The sequence below is a fragment of the Myotis nattereri genome (assembly GCF_964212035.1).
Source record: "Myotis nattereri genome assembly, chromosome: 13".
NCBI classification, from domain to species: domain Eukaryota; kingdom Metazoa; phylum Chordata; class Mammalia; order Chiroptera; family Vespertilionidae; genus Myotis; species Myotis nattereri.
Genome location: NC_138088.1, coordinates 27,325,156 through 27,350,633, shown reverse-complemented (window position 1 = coordinate 27,350,633; position 25,478 = coordinate 27,325,156). Strand labels below are relative to the sequence as shown.

The following is a 25,478-nucleotide window of genomic DNA, read 5'->3' as shown; positions in this document are numbered from 1 at the left end:
CGACGCTCAACTACTGAGCCACACTGGCAGGGTAGTACATATAAATTTAAAAAACAAAAACCAAACTTATAATTCACTTGCTGAAAATGTATAACTCTGAACTGCTTCTAAACTCTAATACCTACAATTGCGCAGTTGAAACTACCTACTATTGAAACCTTTAATAGAAAGAAGCCAGTGAAAGGAAAGCCTATGAAGCTGGGCTTGCATGATTTCTAAAGGAGTCTTGCTTGATGTAGAACAATATGGAAGCAGGTTTTCCTGAATGGGCAGCCTAGAATATCTAGTCACTGGAGATATATATAAATTTTTTTTTAAATCCTCACCCAAGGATATTTTTTTCATGATTTTTAGAGAGAGTGGAAGGGTGGGAAAGACAGAGAGAAATACTGATGTAAGAGAAACACATTGATTGGTTGCCTCCTGCACATGCCCTGACCAGAGCCCCGGCTGGGGAGGAGCCTGCAACCCAGGTATGTGCCCTTGACCAGAATTGAACCTGGGACCCTTCAGTCCACAGGCTGACACTCTAGCCACTGAGCCAAACTGGCTAGGTCTCATCACTGGTTATAAATGCAATGATGCAGGGTATGGCTTCAAAGAGGAAAGTGTCTTTTATCAGCTATGTGGCAAGTACCTCCTTCAAAATTTCTGCTCTACAAAGCCTTCCCAGACCTGCCAGATAGTTTCATTGCTCAGTGCTCCCAAAGCACTGATCTCATTGAGCTTTCTTGGTATTTATCACAGAGCATCATCATTTTGGTACAGCATAGAGTTTAGTAGCAGTTCAGAGTTGTGCATTTTTGGTATACCTCCCTAAATTGTAAAGCTCCTTAAGAACAGCAGAGGCAGATTAAGGGATAGGCAACTGGAAAGCTGAACTTTGAGGAATGCCAATTCATCCCTGGGAGTGTAGTTGTGACGTAGGAAATTCCATCCTTCAGAAGGGTCTTTAATGCTTGTGTGGGTCAGTTTAGTAAGAACTGACTTGCTCAGGACCTCAAAGGAAAGGGCACTACCTCTAGTGTCATCACCCTTCCTAGGATAATTGCATTATTGGCATTTTGTTGCGGATAATTCTTTGCTGAGAGGGACAATCCTGTTTGTGTCAATGTTTACCAGCATCCCTGGCCTCTACCAACAAGGTACCAATAGTACCCTCTATTTGCTACAATTAAACATGTCTCTGGAATTGCCAACCTTCCCTGGGAGGTAGGTAGGGCGTAAAATCTCCTCAGTTGGGAACCACTACTCTAGATAAATAGTCAACCAATTTATTTAAAGATTGGAGGCTTCAATAGGCTTAAATCTCTGGACAACCTTGATTGCCACATGCTTTAACCAAGCACAAAGCAGTGATTTCATGGATAATATTCATCTTTCTGTTTCCCTGCAACTAGAAGCCTCCATAGCATATAGCAGGTGCCCATACATTTTTGTGTGTGTGTGTGTGTGTGTGTGTGTGTGTGTGTGAATGAATGAATCAATAAGTAAATTGTGTGGAAACAATTTTATTAGATAAGATATTGCCTGGAACAATAGAGGAAGCTTTATTAACAACAGCCACAGCTATTTTAATTGAGAATCTGTTATGATACAAAGCTGAATACCAGAGGCTGTAAACTAAGACACAGAGTTGGGAAACACATATAAGTGTTGATAAAATAAAACTAGGATTTGAATCAAGTATGCACATCATGTACTCGGCGCAGAGGGTTAAGAAAGAGATTCAAACCAGACAAGAGGCTCATACCAGACAAAGGACAAACCAAAGCTTCCAGAAACTTAAAGAAAAACCTTTAAAGAGGTTTGCTCTTTGAGAAGATTAGTTTTTTTGTTTGGTTTGTAGGTTCAGTTAGAAATACGTTAGTTATACAGGGATGGCTCATTGTACCACAAAATATCATCTTCTTTGTGCCTGCTCAAGGACTTAGTAAGAGAATTTGCCCTGAAGGGCTCTGATGCTGTTCTGGAAACAAATGACATCAGTCTGCCTGGATACTTCAACTGCCAGAGATAACGACTGTGAGTTAAGCATCCTAAGGTCCGACTTTTGAGGACATGAAAACAGCAGCTAAACAATTCAAAAAGAGGCTGGTAATTCAAGGAAAACCTCTTCTTGACCCAAAATCTGAAATGGTTTGGCAATTTCATACACTGTCCATTTTCCTTTCAAATATTCTCAGAATTGTCCCACCTGAAACTCTAAAGCAGAACAAAAGAACAAACAATATAAACCAAGTCTTCTAATTCAGTGGTTCTCTACCTATTTGGAGTTAATTTCTTTTGAGAATTACAAAAGATATCAACAAAGCCCCTTCCTTCAACAATGGCACACATGTTTCTATCTCTCATTTTCCCTTCCTCTTTGAAATCGATAAAAAAAATGTATTTAAAAAAAATTCTTTGGTCGATACTTTTACTATATCCATTTCACCCTACAACTCTGGAATCAAATAATTCTCAGAAGTAGCTAATTTTTCACCTGAGAATATTAGAAGGAAGAAAAAGGAAAAAATTTATTTTCTTCACTTTCACTTTTCTCAAACCTCTGTTACATACAGTCATGCTTACCACACCAATACATAACAATTGGGCACTTTATACTTCAAAGTACTGGGGGAGAAAGGAGGTGGAAAAGATAAAGGAAGAGGAGGGTAATAAAATCTGATTTGGAAAAAATGGACCACTTGGAAAATGAAGTTAATAATGCCACAGGAAAATAAACAGAAGTTTCTCCATTTCTCCCTACCACCTGCAAGCAATGCAGTCACATGGTCCTTCCACAAATATGTGAGTACTGATGATGTGCTAGTTGGGCCAACATCTGACTGTGTGACTGTGAACAAAACAGATGCGGTACAAATAAAGACTCATTAGCCTTCATCTCACTGTTTTACGCTTTTCCAGAGTGTGTTGCTTAAATGGCAGAGTAAACATTTCTTTTTTCCAAATTCTGCTTGTGATATCTATATATTTTTATTTCCTTAGTGTTAAAAAAATTGTATTAGGCTCAACATCAATGTGCTGCATCTTCAAGCTGTCCTGTCATCAAATAACTGGGGCTACTCTCCTAAAGTTATGGTCTGTTTTTAATCTGGAGCATTCTATCAAAACAATGCCAGTTGTAGACAAATTATTATGGAAGGAAATTAGGTCCCATGAGAGGTTGAGCTCTGCAATGTGGAAAGTCATACAGAGGTCACTGCCTAAGGACAGTTGGCAGAAAATGAATACAAGCAGGCTAGTCAGCATTTTTTCCCCCTGAATGATCAAAATCTGAAGTAAGAATTTGGAAAATTAAAGTGTCCTTTGTCATTATTTAATATCTTAGCTATTTTACTAGACAGGAAAGAAATATGAGCCATGTAAGCTTTTCAAGGAAATAGTTTCAAGGAGAGAGTTAAGCATTATTCTAAATTAATATAATGACTCAGCATTTCTACCTGTACTAGAATATTGATATTATGTACAGAAAATAGTGATAGGAAAGAATAAGCATTTCTTCTGTGTCAACCTTAGTAAGAACTAATATCCCAAACCTCTGAATATATGCTATATACTATTACAAATACTTATAACTTAATGTATATTAAGTAAATAGTAATATCCTTATATATCCTTATGTTAACTTAGTTCTTATAATATTTCTATAAAGTAGTATAGTAGAGTGAATAGTGACCCCCCAAATTTATGTCCATTTGGAACCTCAGAATTTGACCTTATTTGGAAATAGGATCTTTTCAGAAATAATTAGTTAAGATGAGGTTATACTGGATTAGAATGGGCCCTAAAACCAATGATAGATGTCCTTATAAAAGAGGATAAGATATACAAATGCTGGATAATTAGGTTGTACATCTGAAACTGACATAATGTTAGATGTCAATTATATCTCAGTTAAAGAAGAAGATGAGATGGCACACAGACACATAGAGAGACCATGTAAAGATGGAGGCAGAGATTAGAGTTATGTTGCCACAAGACACGGACGCACCAGAAACTGGAAGAAGCAATGGAGGATTCTCCCTAGAGCCCCTGGAGGGAGTGTGGCATGCTGACACCTTGAGTTTGAACTCTGGCCTCCAGAACTGCGGAAGAATAATTTCCATTTTAAGCCACCGAGTTTGTGGCGGTTTGTCATGGCAGCCCGAAGAAACCAGTACAAGTAGGTACTATGACTAGCTCTGTTTCACAGATGAGGAGACTTGAGCTTTAGCAAAGATGAATGACTTTCCCTGGAACATTAACACAGATGGTCCAGAGTTCAGGCTGTTAACTACTGCTCTAAGAAAGGGATTAACAAATATTGATTTACATTTTATGCTCAATAATTCTTGGTTCATTCATTCATTCATTTTTCATCGATCAGCTCATCCACCCATCCATTCAACCAACCACTGAATTAAACATGTAGGTACTTTTAGGTGAGTTCTCTGTAGACTGCAGTTCCTTAACTGAATTCATTTCAAGACTTCAAAACTAGGCTAACAGAGAATTTCCAGAAGAAGTGCAGATTAAAGAATCCAATAACAGAACTCTGTTCCATTGCTTCTAAACCTCAGAGGGCAATCTCAACCGCCCAATGATATATGATCCACCAATCCTCTAATCTTTCTCCTTTATCTCACCTTCCCAGCTACCTGGGGACCATAAATAATCCTTATTATAAGCCTCAGGTTCCTTTTCTCTACTGGTGTCCTATACTGTGCCTACCAACATACTCAGGTGTTGCTTTGAAAAAAAATCATTTCACCTTTCTACCTAGCACCCCTTGTAAGTGCAATAAATTATTATTTTATTTTTAATTTTTTTGTAAATATCAAACAGTTTGAAGAACTGGTTTAGGCTCAGTGCTTCTATACCCTTAATAGTACTTCATACTTGAGTCTCTAGCCAAATGGCTACTCTTGCTGGTCAATAAAGTCTCTCCTCACAAAATAACCAGTGACCGTTTGATGCCAGTCACTACACTGTGTTCTTTCATTTTAATTCTGTCCTCTTCTAATGTTGAACAATTTTACAGCACCCATCACCTTCTCATTCTTAAAAACCTTCCCTTTGGCTTTTCTCATCTCCTTTTCACTCCTTTTTATTTCCCTTCCTGTCTCAGCCCATCACTGGAAAATGAGCCTTTTCCACTTTTCAGAACTCACATTTCTTTTCTTTTCGTGCTCATTCCCAAATGACTTCATCACTACCATGACTTCTACCATGCTAAACCCAACCACTCTGTATCTAAGTTGCGCCCATTTGCATCCCAAAACATTTCCACTTCCATGTTCCATAATTCACCTCCTGCAACAGCAAAAACAAATGTTTAAGGAGAACATATGAAGTACCTGGCACTGAAACTAGGTATTAACAATAGAGATGTGAATAATGTATTCTCTTGATTTCCTTATTTTGATTTAAAAGTCCCAAGATTATTTTTTAGATACTCAGGAATACAACTTTGGTGTGAATCTTTGATTATTATTTTCCTTCATTTTTCCCTCCTCAAAGTCTCTTCCAGAAGTTACATGTAAGCATCCTATAAAATATTCTGTCTCTAAAGCATTTACAGTTCCCATTCTCCTTTTAAAAAGCATTTATCATACATACAAAAGAGGACATAAATCATATATGAACAGTTTAAGGAAGAATCATAAGAGGAACACCCACATACCCATTGGTCAGCTCAAGAATGAAAGTTACAAGTAACTTTGTAGACACCCAATGAGCCTTTCTTTGACTGTCTCTCCAAAGACATCCTCTGTTCTAGTTAATCACTCAGATGTTATAGTTTTAACATCTGTGCATTACAGCCCTAAGCTAAATATTACATAGTTGATGGTCTTAGCACTCTATATAAGTAGAAACATACATTATGGATTATTCTGTGACATGCTTGTTTTGTCTAATGCTGTGTTTCTGAGTGTCATCCATGATGACATATGTAATGGTAGTCAATTTATCATTGCTGTTTGCAGAAGATTCCATCATGTGAATAACGCAATCTATTTATCTCTGTAGAGTGGAAGGATGTTTGTGCTGTTTCCAGTTTGGATCTGCTATCAACCATGCTGCCATCAACATTCTGGACACTAGTCCTGGCGCACAGACAACACTTTTTAAAAATAGGATCTTAAGTTCTGGGTCATTGGGTATGTGCTCATTCAACCGTATTAGTTAATGACAACATTTTTTTTCAAAGTGATTGCACCAACTTACACTTTCTCTGGTTTGAGATTATTGATTGTGAGCTCATATTCCTTAGAAATTAATCTTTGGGAATACTTCCAGGCCTGGATTAACATTGCCATACTCCAAAGAGAAATTTATGATTGCTTTTGCCAGTTGCCTAGAGGTAGTACAAACCCAAGATTATTTGAAAAAAAAAATGCTTGCCTTGAGGGTTTAGGGGTTTTATTTTTAAGATTACAAAGATATATTTAGACTTCAAACTGGAAGATATGAGGGATTCCTTGTGGTTACAAATACCCGGGAGAACTGTTTCCCTTTTATCTGCTGATAAATTGAGACAGGCAAGTTTTTGCTATATTCTTCTCTGTGGTGGGTTTATTTCCTGTTCAACCTTACATTGGAAGCTATAACCTTTGGGGACCAGCTCAATGTGGGGAAGTGGGTGTCTCTTAATAGACTGTCCACTCTGGGTATAGTCTAGGTTTTGTCTCCAGTGTCCTAAGACTATGCAGCCAAGTAAAACTGGTTCTTGCTGGAAATATGCTTAACCTTGCCCTAACCGGTTTGGCTCAGTGGATAGAGCATCGGCCTGCGGACTGAAGGGTCCCAGGTTCGGTTCCGGTCAAAGGCATGTACCTTGGTTGTGGGCACATCCCCAGTGGGGGGTGTGCAGGAGGCAGCTGATTGATGTTTCTCTCTCATCGATGTTTCTAACTCTCTATCCCTCTCCCTTTCTCTCTGTAAAAAATCAATAAAATATATTTAAAACATTAAAAAAAAAGAAATATGCTTAACCTTTTTTTTTTTTTAAATTCACCCTACTACTTGCCCAGATCAGATCTTACCTATATGATGCCCAGATCATGCCAAAAACCTTCAGGAGGTTGTAGTTAGCACACTGTTCCTAGATGATTATTCCAGAAACACTGAACACTACTGAGGAGCTTATGAGGAGCCACTGAGGGTTGGAAGAAAATCATGACAAGGATGACAGGATGATAGCTGTAATTTAGTGAGTACCACCTAATATAGATCAGGGATCACACTAAGCTATGTATCTATATATCTATATCTAATCTGTATCTAATCTTTGTCTAATCTATAGTCTATATGTAAATAGATATTGCATATATAAAATATTACTATATATGCATTATCAAGATGGGAGCCTTCATTACAGATGCAAAAATAGTTTCATAAATGTTAAGTGGCTTGCCCAAGGTCACACAGCTAATAAGTTAGCAGCAAGGATTGAAACTCGTAACTTCTTGCTAACAAGCCCAGTTCTTTCCTCAATTCCAATGGCTCTGTGAACACTAGGGTTAAAGACTATAAAGATCAGCCCCAGCCCAAAGGGTTGTGGGTTTGATTCCTGAGCAAGGGCATGTACCTGGGTTGCAGGTTGATCCTGGCCCTGAGGGTGTGTGCAGAAGGTAAACAATGTGTCTCTCTCACACTGATGTCTCTCTCCTCACCCCCAACTGCCCTCTTTTTCACTCTCTAAAAAAAAATAAAAATCAATGGAGAAAATATCCTCAGAAAGGATTAACTAAGGAACTAACTAACTAACTAAATACTGAGATTAAAAGGCTGAAAAAAAAGTAAGGCTGAGTAAGCAGAGCTCCATATGACTAGCGTTACTTTCATCCCAAATAGATCTACTTTTACATGTTTAAATATTGACAATTGATGACATGCTTCATTTGTAAAAATGTTTCTGCTTTTAAACCATAGTATTCAATCACTGCTATGGTATCCTTTGAGGCCCTTTAAAACCTACCCCAAATAAACACTTCCAGCCTGTACTGAAACATGAATGCTGATCTTAAAGGCTTAAATTATTCCTCCAGGGCTTATATTTCTCGATAGGCCCCATCACTTCCTGGAACTGTGACTTCATCTAGGACACCCTTTTGGCCGTAATGCTCACTGCCACTACTTGCTTCCCATCACCCCCCAAGAGAGTCACCCACTAAATCCTAGGTCCAGCTCAAATGTTACTTCATCTTTGTTATTTTCCCTGATAAACACTGAATATGACCCCTTTTCTCTCCAAACTCCTATAGCACTTGGTCTGTCCAGCTTAGATGCCAGCTATCTCATCAAAACTGGAGTCTCTTTTAGGATGGGTCCATGTTCTGGTCAGGGCTTATTTTTGCATAACAAACTCTCAGGAAGTGCTGAATGAAGAAATGCTGATCTCCAATGCATAGTCCAATGCTCTAACTGTCCCTTGAGAAGCAAAAACCCACACCAACTTAATTGGGAACATAAAAGTCTGCTTTGTATCTTCTCCAGTCTCTTGCTCTCTCTCCATTCCATTAGATGAAGAAAGAGTCTAGTAGTGACAGAATTAGGAGCTCTTCTTCCAAACTTCAGGAGAAGATAAAAGAGTGGGCCTGAGTCTATTCTGATTTCTCAACTTGCTTTGGGCACACAGCTTGATTTTTAATATGTTTGCTGGGATCACCTATGGAACAAAGTTTTTGTTTTACAGTAACGGACAGAAAAAATATGCACGTAAGGTCTGCATTCTGTTGTGTAATGAATCACAAGGCATTTAAGTATCCTGACACAATCATTGGGCACTTGTAATAAATATGGGAGGAATTTTCCAGAGATTGTGACACAGTCATTCTCACAAGTCTGTGCAATTATCATCTACATTGTACAGGTTAGAAGAGTAAGGTTAGGTAACTTGCCGAAGGAAATTCCCCCAGAAGCTGGCAGAGCCAGGATTAGAACTCATGACTTTAGCATGAGTTCTTCCCTGAACCCCTACTATCTAATGCCTTTCCTGGAGAACTGTTCCAGAGTGATATAACGGAGAAAAAGGAACTTAAATCTGTTGAGCAAAGAAGGAAAGAAAAGGTAGCAACATTTACTTAGTGTCATCAGATAGGCAAGCACTCTTTAAGTGCTTTGAGCATATGAACTTAATTAATAATGCTCAACGTTTGGTAGTTGTGTTTTGAAAGACAAAATAAAAGCTCAAGAAGATGCATAATCTCCCACAGACAGATAGTGTTAGAAACAGAATTTGAATTCAAGGCTGTATGATATCGCATCCCAGGAGTATGTTGCTGGAGTATAACAATTATTCTTTTAATCAACCTCCCTCATTCGCCATTCCTTTTGTCTAACAGGACTGATGCACAAATACAGACAACCTTTCTATTGGTTTCATACACCTACTGGCTCCTATTACAAGTCAATTGTGTTTTTCTCTAACATGTTTATGGCAGTTCTGGCTGTTGTAATTGTGTAATTAAAGCGGTATTATTTACACTATGAAATAGTATACAGAGAAAGAGTATTTTTTGTCAGAATGCAATTAAATTATTTAAAAAGATGGATTAGGAAGAAGTTCCTTAAAAAGTTGCTGCTGAAACAGATATGGATGAGGTGACTTTAAGGAATGAAAATAAAAATCAAAGATTTCATACTCAGATTGCTTCAGATTTCTTTAATTTTTAGCTTTCCTTTGAGCATACTGAAACTGGGGCTCTCAGCAAAAGCACTGGTGTTGGAAGGACACCATGAACTCCTGTCAGTGGACTTATGCTCAGAGACAAGGCCTCATCTTTACATCCCACCTTTGGCACGTGCCCTGAATGGGAATCAAACCTTTGACCTTTTTGTTGCATGAGACAGTGCTCAATCAACGAAGCCACACTGGCCAGGGCCATTAACCATTTCAAAATGTAACCAAAAAACTACTGATAAAAATCTTGCTATATAAAAGCTCCTATAACCAGGTTTTCTACTTCTCAAGAAGATTCTGAGATAGCTCTAATAAAGTTTCTTCCGCTAGAAATTTCCAGAAGCATCAAATAGACCACACCGCCTGGTTTCTGGTCACATATCAGAAAATATGGCCCAGGAGGAACTCCAATTTTCTGACCTTCTCAGAGTGGACATGCTCACTTGAATGTGAATGGCAGTACCAGTACGTCATTGCAGACACATCCAGAAAGCACATCAATCTGTTTTCTTAAATCCACATTCTAAACTCCACAGTGAGGTTGTGCTGAAAGTGAAATCACAATCTGAGTCTTGATGTAATAAATGACACATCTTTTCTAATGAATCAATTAAAACAAATCTTCAAAGTGGATGTTATATATTTATTCCATCACCAGGATTAAGGGTTCCTATTCAATAAAAGAGTTTAATATGTAGCAGTGAAGCAGACATGTCTACTTGACCTCTATTGTGAGTATGCAGTCACTGCTTTCAGTGATTTTATAACCTAGCTGTGCAGACTGGGGTTAGTAGGTGACATTAAAATTAATAGTAGAGAAACCAATGGAAGTTAGAAGACTCTATGCAGGTGCATTGGGAAAAGCGAGGTCTGCCTTCTGGATGTAACTAAGAAGACAGCTAAGAGGAGGAGGTAGGACTGTAAAAGCGGACTCAGTGGGGAGGGAGGGCAGTGGGAGGGGAGGTTGAAATGAAAAGACGTGAGGAATGATGAGTAGACAATCTCTGCCTAAGAGGAGGAGGGTCACCTGGGGGTAATGGTAAAGGAGAGGTTCACAGAAGGTTTGAAATGACAGATAAATAGGATTTAACTTCACCATAAAGATAACAGGAGACAGTGAAGGATTTTGAGGAATGGAAGAAAATCATTAAATCTATATTTTAGCCCCATTAATTGGTGGCAGATTAGAGTGTGGGAAGAAATGGAGACAAAAAAATCTGTAGGTCAACGGTTGTCAATTCCAGACTTTACAGTTTTGATTTTCATATTTGTCTGTCCCCACTTTCTCTTACTCTTCAATACCACCACACCCACACCCACCTGTTAAGCAAACAGGTATAGCCAGAAATCAAAGATGTGAGGTTTCCTTGGTAACACTAACCATTAACCTTTGGTGGCTAAAGTAAGAGAGATTTGTAAATGATTTTCAATCAGGAAGAGGACTAACACAGTATGGGTGGGGCCTGCTTGTGAACACCCTTAAATCCTCCATGGCACTGGCCCTTAATTAGTGATTTCAATGCCAATTACAGTTTTCAAATATAAATACAGTCACTCTGCAGAACTTCTCAAAATCCAAGATTGGTTTATTTGTAATAAAATAACTTTCAATGAAAAAAAAAAAAAAGTCAACTACATTGAGAGAGCCTGCGGCAATAAATGTTTTTGGTTTTTTCCCCTACTAAACTACAGCAGATTCACTGCTTATACTCTGGGACACGTCCATTCAGATAGTGCCCAACGTCGCCAGATATTTTAGAATAAGATACCACATGCAGATATTTTATAGATATCTTGAACAGTGATGTAATTTCTGACCAATCTGAAAAGAATGTGACCAATTGCGCAACTCAAAACAACTGTGACATTCATGCAACAATGTGCCTCCTGTCAATAAAATCCTCAGATCTTTAGGAGGCTGCTCCCCACCACTCCCATCCAAGGGGGTATTATGTCTTTGTTAGCAAACAGACCCTTTTTAGGTATGTGGTGGGGGTAGGGTGGGGGTGTGCGCGCAGAGATCTTAAAAAAAAAAAAGGGGAGGAATTTTGTGTGTGTCTTTTGCATGGCAAGTGCTTGAAAAAACTTGAGCCCTTTTAGTTAGGAAGACCCTGGGTTTTTAAGATTTTACTATTTTTTTTTTAATTTAATGGTTACTCAGTTATTGTGAATCAACCAACATTTTCCATTCATAAAGCAGTTAGAGTACAGGGTGTTAGGGGCTCAACCAGTAAGAAAAATACTTCTCAAGGCTATGTATCTGTAATCGTCACTATCAAAGCCACTCACGTTCAAGGGGCTGCCTCCACAGATGCCTCCCGTTGCTACAAGGCTGTCTTTGTTTGCTGGGATTTTGCTTGGAAGTAACCTCGGTTCATCCCTGAAGATGAGGTCACTGCCCCCTAACACATGTTAGGCATGGTTAGCATCTTGACACTGGGCCCTTTGCCAGAAAGGCCGCTGTTCTGTTGCTGCACATTTCAAACCAGCATGGTGTCTGTGCTCAGTGGCCCCTCGGAAACTGAAAGGCAAACAACACTCCCATCTTTATCTTTAAGCCGAGGGGAGTGGGAATCAGTTATACAAATAAATACAGTTGCTGGCAGGCTTTTGTTTTTACAAAGGCAGTGTTTTAAAGAGATCTGCTTTGCTATACCGATAAAACCCACCCTCATCAAGTCTGTCTACTAGATCTGGTTTACATCAAAAGGAAGATCCAGAATCCAGGCTCCCTGCAATGTCTTTTTTTTTTCACCCAGATTTCAGACCCCTGAACATTCTTTTGGAGACTGATTAGAAATAAAAATAAATACAGAGAAGATAGACGTTTCCCATAGGAAAACTGAAAAGTGCATGTTGGGTGTTGGTTGGGTGGGTATTTCCAATATTTCTCAACATAAAGTTGATTCTGTTCATCTACAAAACAGGATTGACGTGAGTTTGTCTGAGATCTTCTGAAACATCAAGTAAAATTTTGAAGAGCCAGTTTTGCTGCCTCTCAAAGGACATAAAACCATATAGATCTGGGGAGGAGAGCTGTGTATGTCTTAACAATATCAGGTCCTTATTTGTCCTAGCATGGGGCAGGATTTAACACCATTTGGACTTAAAAGTTTTGTTTCAAAATTTTCCTCATGCTATAGAAGTTGTGAGGTATTTTAGTGTGCTTCATAGATCATGTCCTAACACTATTTTGTGTTAGGTAGAATGCTATAAATGGTGTTAGGAATTGAAAAATTCAATAGACTTCAGATAGAATGAGATAGACTAAATGACAGGCGAGTTTCCTCCTTCCCCAAGAAGCTCCACAGTACTGTGCAACATGAATGTATCTTACAGTTAATGGTAAATAGTGTCTTTCCCAAATGAGCAAAAATGAGAAAGTATTCCTAAAAAGTTCTATTGTAGCCAGGCTACTTAACACAAGATGTAGAAAGAGGTGTAGCTCTTTGTCCAAAAATATTTTTGAAACTTAAATGAAAACAAAATGAACTCTTTTCCTTTATTCTATTCAAGGAATTTTAGGACATGGTAAGTTGTCTTGCATAACAATAAATTTATACAAGAGGGACGCATTAAACTTTAACATTGTAAAACACTGATTATACTGAAAGGCAAAAATCCAAATAAATAAGCCTGGAAGAGCAGCCATAGATGAAGAAATTATTTCGGAGAAGTATGCTTTGCAGGTGTATTCATGACCAGGCTTGTTTGAAATCTCCGCTGTGTTTGGGCAAGTGTCTGGTTACCTCTTGGGACAAAGAAGCACAAGAGAAATGCTGCACATTGCTTTGGCAAAAACAAGTCTATCTGCAGTAGTATAAGTACTCAGCAATTCAGAACATGTAACATCCCTGGAGAATTTTCTATGTTTTCCTACCTTAATCTACAAAAATGGGATGTTAATATGAGGAAGAGTTAGTCCTCTTAATTACCTTTATGTTAGGAAATTATTTTCCCTGTTGAGGTAAAACAAGAATGCAATTGGAGACTGCATAAAATAGATAGCAGTTGATGTTGGTTTGTGCCAGGTAAATTTTGTGGATGACAGGCTCTCCTAAACAGATGACTGGTACCTTTTCTATTTGTCAGGCAGAAGGTGAGTACAGAACAAAAATATAGAGCTACTGAGGTCTTATTCTTTCTCGTTATCCATTATTCCTTTCTCTTTTCGTTCTCTGTTTCTGTCTCAATTATTTCCCATATGAACATGTCTTTTAAGAAACTCTCTGTTGTTCTCCTGTGACCAAGGCTGCCTATGAAATACTTAATGCATAATCTGTACCCCATTATTTATCCAAGGAAGTGGATGTCTTAAACGATCAGGCTCCCCAACCCTTGGGAGGATCAGTTGACATGTGCCTCACCATGCCTTCACTTACTATTGTGTTATGCCATGAGGGACCTGAGGGACATGTACAGATCCTCAACTCACCTCAACAGGTCAAAAGATTATACTGACTAGATTATCTCAGGGTTCATAGCCCTGAACTAGTAAACTGCAAGCAAAGATTCAATATGGTAATAGTTACTAGTATATCTTAGTCTTAATATATACTTTTGTATACACAACAAAAATACATTTCTATTTTTTTATACACATCTTATTTTTTGAGATGTGTAGAGATCACCAAATCATCTCTATTTGTATAAACAGGAACCTGAATCACAGAGAGGTATGATTTGCTTAACTAGTTAGGAAATGGCTAAAAACAGAACATGGGATTCCTGGACCTAATGTTTGTCCCAGTACCTCAGGTTACAACAAGAATGAATTATTCCAGTGAACATAGGGTTCATATATTAGTGTTTGAATACCTTTGGATAAATACCCAGAAGTGCAATTACTGGGTCATATGGTAGTTCTAGTTTTAAGTTTTTGAGGAAACTCTATACTGTTTTTCATTGTGGCTGCACCAATGTATAAATCCACCGATAGTGCATGAGGGTTCCCTTTCTTCCAGATCCTGGCCAACACTTGTTGATTTATTGATGCAACCATTCTGACAGGTGTGAGATGGTATCTCATTGAGGTTTTAATTTGCATTTCTCTGATGATTAGTGATGTTGAGCATCTTTGCATATGTCTATTGGCTATCCTCTTTGAAGATATGTCTATTCAGGTCCTCAACATCAATTAGAAAAGATACATGCATCCCTATGTTCACTGCAGCCTTATTTACAATAGCCATGATATGAAAGCAATGTAAGTGCCTATCAGTAGACAAATGGATAAAGAAGATGTGGTACATATATACAATGGAACATCACTGAGTCATAAAAAAGAATAAAATTTTCACCATTTATAACAACATCAATGGACCTAGAGAGTATTATGTTAAATGAAATAAGTCAAACAGAGAAAAGACAAATACCACTGGATTTAGTATTTGTGAAAGCTAAAAAATAAAATAAAACAGAAATAAACTCATAGAGAGAATAAATTGATGGTTGCCAGATGGGAGGGGGGTTGGGGAATGGGTAAAAAGGGTGAAGGGATTAAGAAGTACAAATCGCCAGTTATAAAATCAGTCATGGGATATAAAGTACCACATAGGGAATTTAGTCATTTATATTGTAATAACTATGTATGGTGTCATTTGGGTACTAGACTTATCAGGGCAATCACTTCATAAGGTATATAAATGTCTTATTACTATGTTGTACAACTGAAACTAATGTCAGCTATTATTGAAGAAAAAATAAAGAATGAATCAGTGCAGAATTTTATGGGTTGAACTAGTAAAAGTACTTAGCCAAAGATTTTCCTGCCTGACTCCTAGGTTGAATGGGACTTCCAAGGTCACCTGGTCCAACCCTCTTTCCCCCCAAATACTATCCATGTAGTAACTCTTCCTGACAGTTATCCCTTGTATCCTGGGGAAACATCTAAACATCGTGACCAACACCTCACAGCTGAAGAGAGCTAAAAACCCCAGACAGCTTTGTCGCGTAGATAGCAAATGAAGCCTCCAAGGCAATAGTATTATTTAGTCAACTTTGGAGAGTCTGTGGGCACCTTTGTCTATACAACAAATACCAAGTTTTGCATAGCTTGCCTAAACAACAACAACAAACTGCAGAGTCCCTTACAAATGCACTTTGTAATACTAAGCTATTGCTACGCACCACTTAGGAAATGCATAGCAGTTACTTCTGGCATTACACATGGTAGATTATATAAAACATGTCAAATGTTTGGGATTTTTCCATTTATTTGGTATGTGATGAATCAGAAAAAGGATGTCATGGCTTCATGCCTAAGGATCCTTATTATGTAGGAGGCACTGGCATGCGTCCTAAAATATTTAATCCAGGGAACTGTTCACATTTTAAATATAGCAACTGAAAACAGTGATAAGCTAAAATTGGTCTAGATATCAGGAGAAAAGAGAAAGAATTTACTTAAGTAGACAAACATTTTCCCAACAGTTGTTTTTTTTCTTTTTGATACCAGGAAATAAATAGCTTGTTTTTTAGGTGGACAAACAATACTGTGAACATAACTATTTTCTTCTAACACATAAATATACTTTATATGGTGGGAATCAGCTAGGACATCACAATACACTGGACTGAGCTTCCTGGCCAGATAATTAGAAGCCTGGGCTTGAAAGCCCAGAGGAATTGAAGGGTGAGGCCCACAGCACCAGAGGGAAAGGAGGCGTTAGCTAGTGAGAGGAAAGGTTCTTGAATGTATCATCCTACAAGGATGTGTGCCAGCTGGTACAGCTGGAGCCTTGCTGGTATGTGAAACTATAGGCCTTTTCAGGGGCTTGTGGTATTGATGTTTCCATACTGATTTGTTTTAAAACCAATATACCAAAATGCTACTGCTCTTTCCATTTAAATTGCTCATTTCTACCTGCGTCTATGATCAACCGGAAGATCTTAGTAGCTCTTAGTGAAAACATAGCTGAAGAAGTTCATATTTGAATGAATAAGAATATATTTAAAACTAGACTAGGAAACTAGTAGAACTCAGAGGTAGATAGACAGGTATACAGATTGATAGGCTGATTTGTGAATCGTAAATAATCTTTAGGCCACATTTATATGTTTCTTGAACAAGATTGAGTGCAATAAAATGGAAGAGAAAAAGCATGTAGTGCCCATATGTGCAGAAGACAAAGTACAATGAAAACATGTAGTAAAGACAATAAAGGATGTGTTTATTACATAAAGTGAAACACAAAAGAATAGCCTTAATCCCATTCTTGAGGTAACCACTGGAATATATAGTTATTAGTAGTTACAACATGGTAGGTGACTTTGGAATACCCAGCTCTCACAGCTAACGCAGGGAGTAAAGACTCATATCTAAGGAGCTGCCTTTTCTGTATAAAAATGAAGGTGCTAACTCGGGGTTAGCATATTATACATATTTTTTAAGTGTTTGAAGATAGAAAGTGATCTACCAGCAAGTCAGTATAGTTCGATGATTTCAGAGTTCAGACCCTGCAGCCAGAATGCCTCAGTTCAAAACCTGGCTCTGCAATTTACAAACCATGTGACCTTGGACAAGGTGTGTAAACAGGCTGTACCAGTCTCCCAATTTGTAAAATGAGAATAGCCGTAAAATTTAACTTATAGGGTTTTGATAAGATTAAGGGAGCTACTATATGCAAAGCAGTTAGAAATGGCCTGGTACACAGCTGGCCCTCGATTAATAGTATACCTTATTATCAGTTAAACATTTCTTAAATTATTATTTTTAGCTTGCGTGGCTATGGCTATCATCATGAGAGTCCAGTGAGCATAACTGGTCACACAGAGATTGTACTCGAGAATTTGACTTTATTTAACGAATGCTTTCAATCACTAGGTAAACAAGGCCAGGGAATGTTTGCATTGCAATCTGTCTAGACCAATGGTTCTCAAACTTGTTTGTCTCAGGGTCCCTTTAGAATCTTAAAGTACTGAGGTTCCCTAAAGAGCTTTTGATTATTATTTCCTATGTTAGAAGATAAAACTGAGAATTAAACAAATATTATTTATTTTAACATTACCATAATAGTTATTACATAGTAACATAAAATACAAATCTTATGGAAAATAACTATTTTTCAAAAAGATGTACTGTCTTCTAGTTTTGCAAATCTCAATGTCCGACAATAGAAGGCAGATTCCCCTATCTACTTCTACATTCAATCTGTGACCAACTGTTGTTTAGCTTGGAGGATGTGAAGGAAATATGGCCTCAAATAGATAATGTAGTTAGAAAGTGGGGGGGTGCTCACAGGAAGTGGAGTGCTCTGGAAGGGCCTCGGGGACACTCAGGGGTTCTTGCCCACACTTCGAGTGGCTGGTCTACAACAAAGTTGTCAACAAAGACTTACTTCACGGCACAGAGGCCTACCGCTGCCTAACAGAATACCTTAGGCAAGAGCCACAGGTGAACAGGAGGGCCAGGTCTAAATAAAAGCAGGGCTGCTATTTTTGCAAAGTACAGACCAGGATCTCGCTGATCACTGCCTGTTTGCTGCCTATTCGTTCCCTTGCCTCAGTCTCTCCCTGATAGGATGGAGCCTTCCAAGCGGCCTTGTCCACACACTCCAAATACTTTGATGCTAATACACTTTTCCAGTGGCTAACACTGTCCTCAGAATGTCAATTCGTGGAAGTGACATGTGAGAAGAAAACAACACATCCCATTGCAATCGGTGCCGCCATATCAAAAAGATAGCGTATAAATTCTTTACAGACAACTTGTCATTGTTGTGTAAACACAACTATAGATACAAATCCTGTGTTCTGGGAAATGTCTAGACTGGAAAACAATCTCATTTTGGTTACTAAAGTGGAATGTTAATTAGTGCATTTTTTCTGTTTAAAATATTTATTTTATTTTTTTAAAATATATTTTATTGATTTTTTTACAGAGAGGAAGGGAGAGGAATAGAGAGTTAGAAACATCGATGAGAGAGAAACATCGATCAGCTGCCTCCTGCACACCCCCTACCGGGGATGTACCCACAACCAAGGTACATGTCCTTGACTGGAATCAAACCTGGGACCCTTCAGTCCGCAGGCCGACGCTCTATCCACTGAGCCAAACCGGTTAGGGCATATTTATGTATTTTAAACCATTGTCTCTAATAAGACTAAATGGTGGCCAGAAGGATAAACATTAAATTAAATCAAAGCTATTCAATTTTGGGGACTCCTTTTCAGCTATGTAAGTAATACCAAGTTGCAACTGAATTTACTAGCAACTGAATTCAAATACTCTTTTGATGAGATGCTTAAAGTTACAAGAGGCTGCACTCTTTAAAGATGAGGATTTGTTTAAAGTTCTAACAAATTATTTATTGAGTGCTTAATATGCGCCAGGCGCAGGGGATCAAAAGATGACAAAGACACAGTCTGTGTTTAGAAAGCTACAGAATTCAAAGTAAAATTTTGCTTATCGACACATGTGTTTTCAAACTATAACAGAGTAATCATTAAATTACAGAAACATGTAAATCAGTACTATATCAAAATGATGCTGCCAGAACACAATATAATCAAGAATTCAAGACTAAATAAAACTGAAACAAAGCAATTTTATACATTATTGACTTTTTATACTTTTTAAATTGGCCATATCACTCATCACTTGACCAAAAAAAACAACAAAACAAAACAGGCATTTACTTCCCAAAATTATTCTCTAGAAATGAGTATCTCTCATGAATGTCTACACAGATCTTTATGCCATCTGATATTCAAAAGTGGCTCCTAAAATAAAATAATTAAATTCTTTCTAGGTTTTAAGCTTAATAAATGATAAATTAGCAACTACAGCTATCTACCCCAAAATATGCTATATATTCTAATAAGTTTATTAATGCTCTAATGAAACAGTTTAGTTTTTACTAGATTTTATAATATAGTCTGAGGACAACAGTAAAAAATAACACATATCTGCATTAGGATAAAGAGTTGGCAAATATATTTTGCTTTATGACTATTCCAAAAGACATGACACTTAAGATTTTAATTCTCTTTTGTCTTATAAATATTTCTTAAACTTGATTATCACCCAAATTTATAAGAAGAGGTGGCATATTTGTATTTTCACAGAAGAAAAGAGTTAGCTGATAAGCAAATATCATACTACATAATTTAAAATTTCCATTTCAAAGCAAGAAACTACAGATAGTCTCAGCAGCAAAAAAGACAGGTTTAGTGATTCCTTGAGTTTGACTGTAGAAATTTTCCTAGTTGGCCCCAACATCCTTAAGTAAAAATTATCAACAATAAAATTAGGGATTTTACCAATAATTAAATATGCATTTTAACTGATTATTGAAAACCAGAACAAACAAAATAGAACACATCTGAGTTGGAAGACAAAATGAAATAGCAAGAATTTCTATATGAGTAGCTTTACAAATAATTCCCAGCTATTGAAAGCTCTTTAGCTGCCTCTAAAATGCACTTATAATTGTATTAATTCGAGCTTTGCTCAATAGTAGAGTCTAGCTTTTTAAAAATGAGCATTATCTAAGAATTCAAGTTTAAGAGTTAAATTTTTATCAATCATTTATGGCAGAACTAGTTCTTCCATAAATACTTGATTATTAACCACCCAGAAGTGTTTCTAAAATTGGTAAAGATACACATACATCTCCTTTTCTAGAAGGTTTGTGCTATCAATGTTCACAATAACAAGTTGTAAAATTACTGAAAGTTTCTTCCAAAACAGACTAAGCTAACCTATAGAAAAATCTCTAAACAATACCACAGAAACCACAAGCCAAATAGAAGCAGCAGGAGGCATTAATGAGCATGTGTGAAAATGTAATTCTTTACTATACCCCCTTTGCAGGGATTTGATCCATAGTCCAGCTCATGCAGGTAGACTGTTCAGTCTTCCACTGAAGTCAGAGATGAAAACAGGAGACGGATAATTCTTATTCATTGTCCAGCTAAAGCCAGTGCAGCAACAGTATATGCTACTCTGTTGTGACGGGACTTCTGTGTGATGTGCCGGGTCACTGCCCTTCCAGAGTCACTGCTTAAGGCAGGATTATTTAAAATGCAGTCTGTCATTTTATTACAATTTCTTTTTCTAAACAGCATGCCCAGCAAAAACAGAAAACGCTGCACATATGGGCTGAGATCAAATGCTTTCACCATTTAGTTGATCTATTCTGACATCAGGCAGAAACAACATGGTCTGTTTTTATTGGAGCTTTCCTTTCAGATCTCAGATTTTCCTTTTTAATTAACTCATTAATTCCTAAAAAGCCAAAGCTTGTCAGGTACATTCTGCAAGATTTGTTTTATGTGCACTTGACTCAAAACTTTCTAGCTATTAGTATTTCTCAAAGCCAACCTCACTGGGTAATCAGCAAATGCCATTATGATTATATGTAAAGTTTCCAGTTCCACAACTAATGGAACAGAATGTACACCCACAATTCAACCTTCAACACAGCGCAGAGTTCTTGGTGGGTGAGTCGATTATTTTTAGAGTGACATGATTTTTAGGACTCATCTACCAATATACTTATATTACTAGTAAATTATAATGAATGTCTGGGATTCATGGACAATAGTTTTATGAGGCACCCAGAATGTTTGCAAAATCTCATTCAGATTAAACTCTCAAATGTCTACCCTAGAATACAGCAACATTCTGGAAAAGCCATGAGAGAATATTCTTTGCTAAAAGATTAACCTATCTCTAAGAATACAAAGATTAAAGCTGAATCCATTTAAAATAAGGTAACACTAGGAAATGACAGTTCCTTTCTCAAAACCATTAGCATACCTGCCTATCTGATGTTAGAACTATCACCAATGTCCTCAATGTCTCCTTCTAGTCATTATGACCATGTCACTCAATTTTGCTAACAGAATGTCCATTTTTATGCCCAAGGTTTAATATATTGTGTTAATAGCAAAGAACACATAATAATACATGTATGTTCTCATAGTTAAACTGGTACTAACGGAAGGGACAAAAACAAGAGATCACATGAAATCTTGAACTATGCCATAACCTAAACAGTATCCTATGAATCCCTTAGAATCTAACTTCAAAATTTTACAAATATAAAGCAAATATTACTCTTACTTCTCATGTAGTAACCCGTAAGGGAAAACTGGCTCACTGTGCTGATTCTTTACAATGACTAAACGAGATGACATATTTATACCTATGTGCAAATCTATTAAAAAAATAAAAGTATAATCTCCAACCTCTAATTACATCTTCCATCTACCACTTATATGAGTTTCCAAAACAAATTTTAACTGTATGGTGTTTTCTCTCCGAACTCTAAAATGCCATATTCCCCCTTGCAATTAATGTACCAGAAAAAGCTGAGTTGTAAAGCCCGCAGACTTCTCTTGAGAAAAGTGGGAAGACTTAAACCTTCTCACACTCCTGGGTCCACTTAGTGAGTGTACCCCGAACCACTCACCATCGCTTTGTATTTCCTTAGACATCTTCTTAAGACAGGCCTGAGCGGACACACTCCAAATGACATCAGAGGCAAAAACGTACCTAGAATCCAGTTCTGGGCAAAACAGAAAGAAAGGACAGCCCACTGTCCCCCACACACTGAATGAGGCGATCCATGGTGCAGGCAGGCCAGCTTCCTTCCTACCCAGCAGCCAACATTTTTAAAAAGGTTCGACTAGCCAGGCCAAAGCAGCACTTCTATAAGGAAAATGCAATTCGTTCCGAAACTGTAAATGCTTACTTGTTCTGGGAAGGTCTCTCCCTCTTCCACTGCCATTCTGTGTGGCCAAGTATGAAACCTGATAACTCAATTAGTTAACACTTTGGGCAGAGCATCGAGTCTAAAAATATCTGCCTTGGGGAATGTAAAGGTTTCCCCGACCTCCTAGTAAAGGGGTAGAAGCTGATCAGAATTTTCTTAACTCTTTAAAGGGGGGTGGAGCAGACAAGAGTACAGAAGGTGCCTTACAAATAATGTGGCACCTCCCAGAATTCCCCAGGACTTACCATATTTGTGGCCTCCAGTCAAGCTCTGTGTATTCAGTCATGATAGGGGGAATACCGAAAATAGCAGGGCAATCAGCTGGAAGCGAACCCTGGCTGCTGGGAATCACTCATGAAACCAGCTTTTGTCATTCCGCTTATCAGCACTTTCCTCTGTACACAGGCTCCTCTGACATTCCTTCAAAAGACAATGCCACCATTTTCTCCTGGGTCTCTGGACTTGTCAGGCCTGCCCTTTACTAGTGGGACTTTTAAACTCAACTTCTTTCACTTCATTAGCTTTACTACTGAATATATGTGTGGGTACACACAGTGCAAGCATATTGTACTGCCAATGAGTTACCTTATAAAGCTAATTTTCTTTTATCCGAGGGCAAATACAATTGATGATCTTTAAAAAAATACAGCAGTATATACAAAACTCATGTGTAAAACCGGAAAAAAAAATACCATGGAATGCTTCTGGTTTGTTGATTTATCTAACTAATTGAATTCAGGTTTTCAGATTTGGGGGCACATCATCTTAGGCATTCTTTTACTACTCTTATACTTGAGTTCAAGAGTCAAAGTCCTGAAAAGCCCACCGTTATAAGAAATTCCATTTGTTTTATTTAGAATGGTGCCAACCAATAGCTCCCTCAAACCTGCAAGGCTTCAAGGAAGGTGCCCATGGTAGACTGAATTCAATCTGGGAAGGCCGGTACATAAGTCTATTCATTCAACACACATTTACAGAGAGCCTACTATGTGCTACTCTGGTAGGTGCTGGGGTGGGGCGGGCAGAGAAGGATGATGAACAAAATAGAGAGCAAAATCCCTGTCTTGATGAAGCGTCTATACCAGCAGGGTGGGGCAGACAGGCTACAAGCCATAAACATAATAAATAAGTCATTGTGTATGATCAACAGGGTAAGTGCTGTGGGGCAAATACAGCAGGACACATCAGTATATGTTTAGGGACAAAATAAAACAAAGAAAACAAAGTATGTGTTTAGGAAGTGGGTGGCAAAGCTGAATGTTAACACGTTAAGCGCCATGTCAGTCACTGGTGACTGAAACGGAAAGGAAGACAAAACAGGCTTGGCGCTTAACATGTTAATAATAAAAAAATAATGTCTACAGGATATAATTCTATATTATTATTACATTGAACCATATGAAATTGCCATTTCTATAGGTCAAATCCATGTATATAACAGCAATTTCATATGGTTCAATCTAATAATATAATCATATATTAATACATTGTTAAGTAGTTATTAAGTACTCTCCATACAAGGCACTATAAAAATTTCTTACATATGTTCCTTTAGTCCTCATAGCTGTGCTATGAAGTAATCTTTACCTGCACATTTGTGAGGCAGAAATTAAAATTCAGAAAGGTTAAGTAACTTGAGAAAGGCCACCAGGTAGTAAGCATTAGGATGTGAATCTAATTCTATTATTCTAAAGGGAAAAGTCACACTCTAGTGCAAATAAATATCTGTTTCCTTAGCCTTCATTGTGTTTTAAAATATGTTGTGTCATCAACACTTAAAAATTGAGAGACTTTATACCCAAATCTAGAGTTCCTGTGTTTTTTGATTCTTGTTAAAGAACACTGTATTTCCCATTGTCCTACCAGTCAAATCTGTTTTGCCACTGGGGACCTGGCTGTCCAGAGCATTTGAATTTGGGCCTCTGTTCTCAGTCAGTCTTGTGCTTCTGACCATAGTGCTAGTGACTCCCAAGGGAGCGTGACACTCCAGCAGGGCGTGTGACACCCTGACAATCTGGCAGGGGACCTGCATGGCTTTGAAATACCTGGGGAGTTTGTTCACTATGGACTGCACATCTTCTCTCTCGCCCACATTCATTCATTTATGTAGTCACCACATGCAGGTGAGCACCTAGTGTGTGCTGGAAACTAGGCTTTGGCAGGAAACCATCACCCTGTCCATCTGTGCCTGTTTCTGGACTGGCACAGTGAGATGGAGCCGGAGTCGCCTCTGGAACAGAGCAAGTCTGGCCCGCCTGCTGCAGACACAAGTTGGGTGGGGGACAGAGCCGGACAGGGGGAGGGTCCCTTCGGCTGATGCTCAGGAGGTGAGGCTGGCTTCAGAAGTCCTCACCACCTCCAGGCCCAGGGCTGCCCACCTAAAAGCAAAATATTCTCTAATCAAACCCCTGCCACATCCCCGGGTCCGGCTCTTTCCTTCGGGGTTGCAGACTTCCTTCCAGTGACATTTGCCATGTCTCTTTTCCTCTCTATCTGGTGAGACCCGCACCTATATATCAGGATGCAGGGAGCCTGGGAGTCCAGGCCCGTGGATATGCTGCTCTGATCCCATAGGCCAGTGGTTCTCAACCTTCTGGCCCTTTAAATACAGTTCCTCATGTTGTGACCCAACCATAAAATTATTTTCGTTGCTACTTCATAACTGTAATGTTGCTACTGTTATGAATCGTAATGTAAATATCTGATATGCAGGATGGTCTTAGGCGACCCATGTGAAAGGGTCGTTCGACCGCCAAAGGGGTCGCGACCCACAGGTTGAGAACCGCTGCCATAGGCAGTCCCTACTGCGCACAATGGAAATCAGAAAGCAAGACTTCGGCTCCAGGAAGGTCATCAAAGCCCCTGTCTACCCAGACCTCCCCTAAGGAAGGATGGCTTCCTCACATCTAAGTTAGACCTCTCCCACCAATTTCTTAATCTCCTGTGTTCATATTCAAAACCATTGTTGAACTGTCCTCTTCCCCTCCAGTCCTCTCTTCCCTCGGGTAAATAATGTGGGGCTCTTCGGGGAAAAAAATACTCTATAATTACACTAAATAAGAAGAGTAATAATTCCCATAATTGTG

The 25,478-nt window shown here is 38.3% G+C and overlaps 1 protein-coding gene across 1 annotated transcript in view; it reads right to left on the bottom strand.

Annotated features, from left to right (window-relative positions):
• Positions 1–25,478, bottom strand: part of ANK3 (ankyrin 3) — a 294,328-nt gene that overhangs the window by 200,800 nt on the left and 68,050 nt on the right. The window lies entirely within an intron of this gene.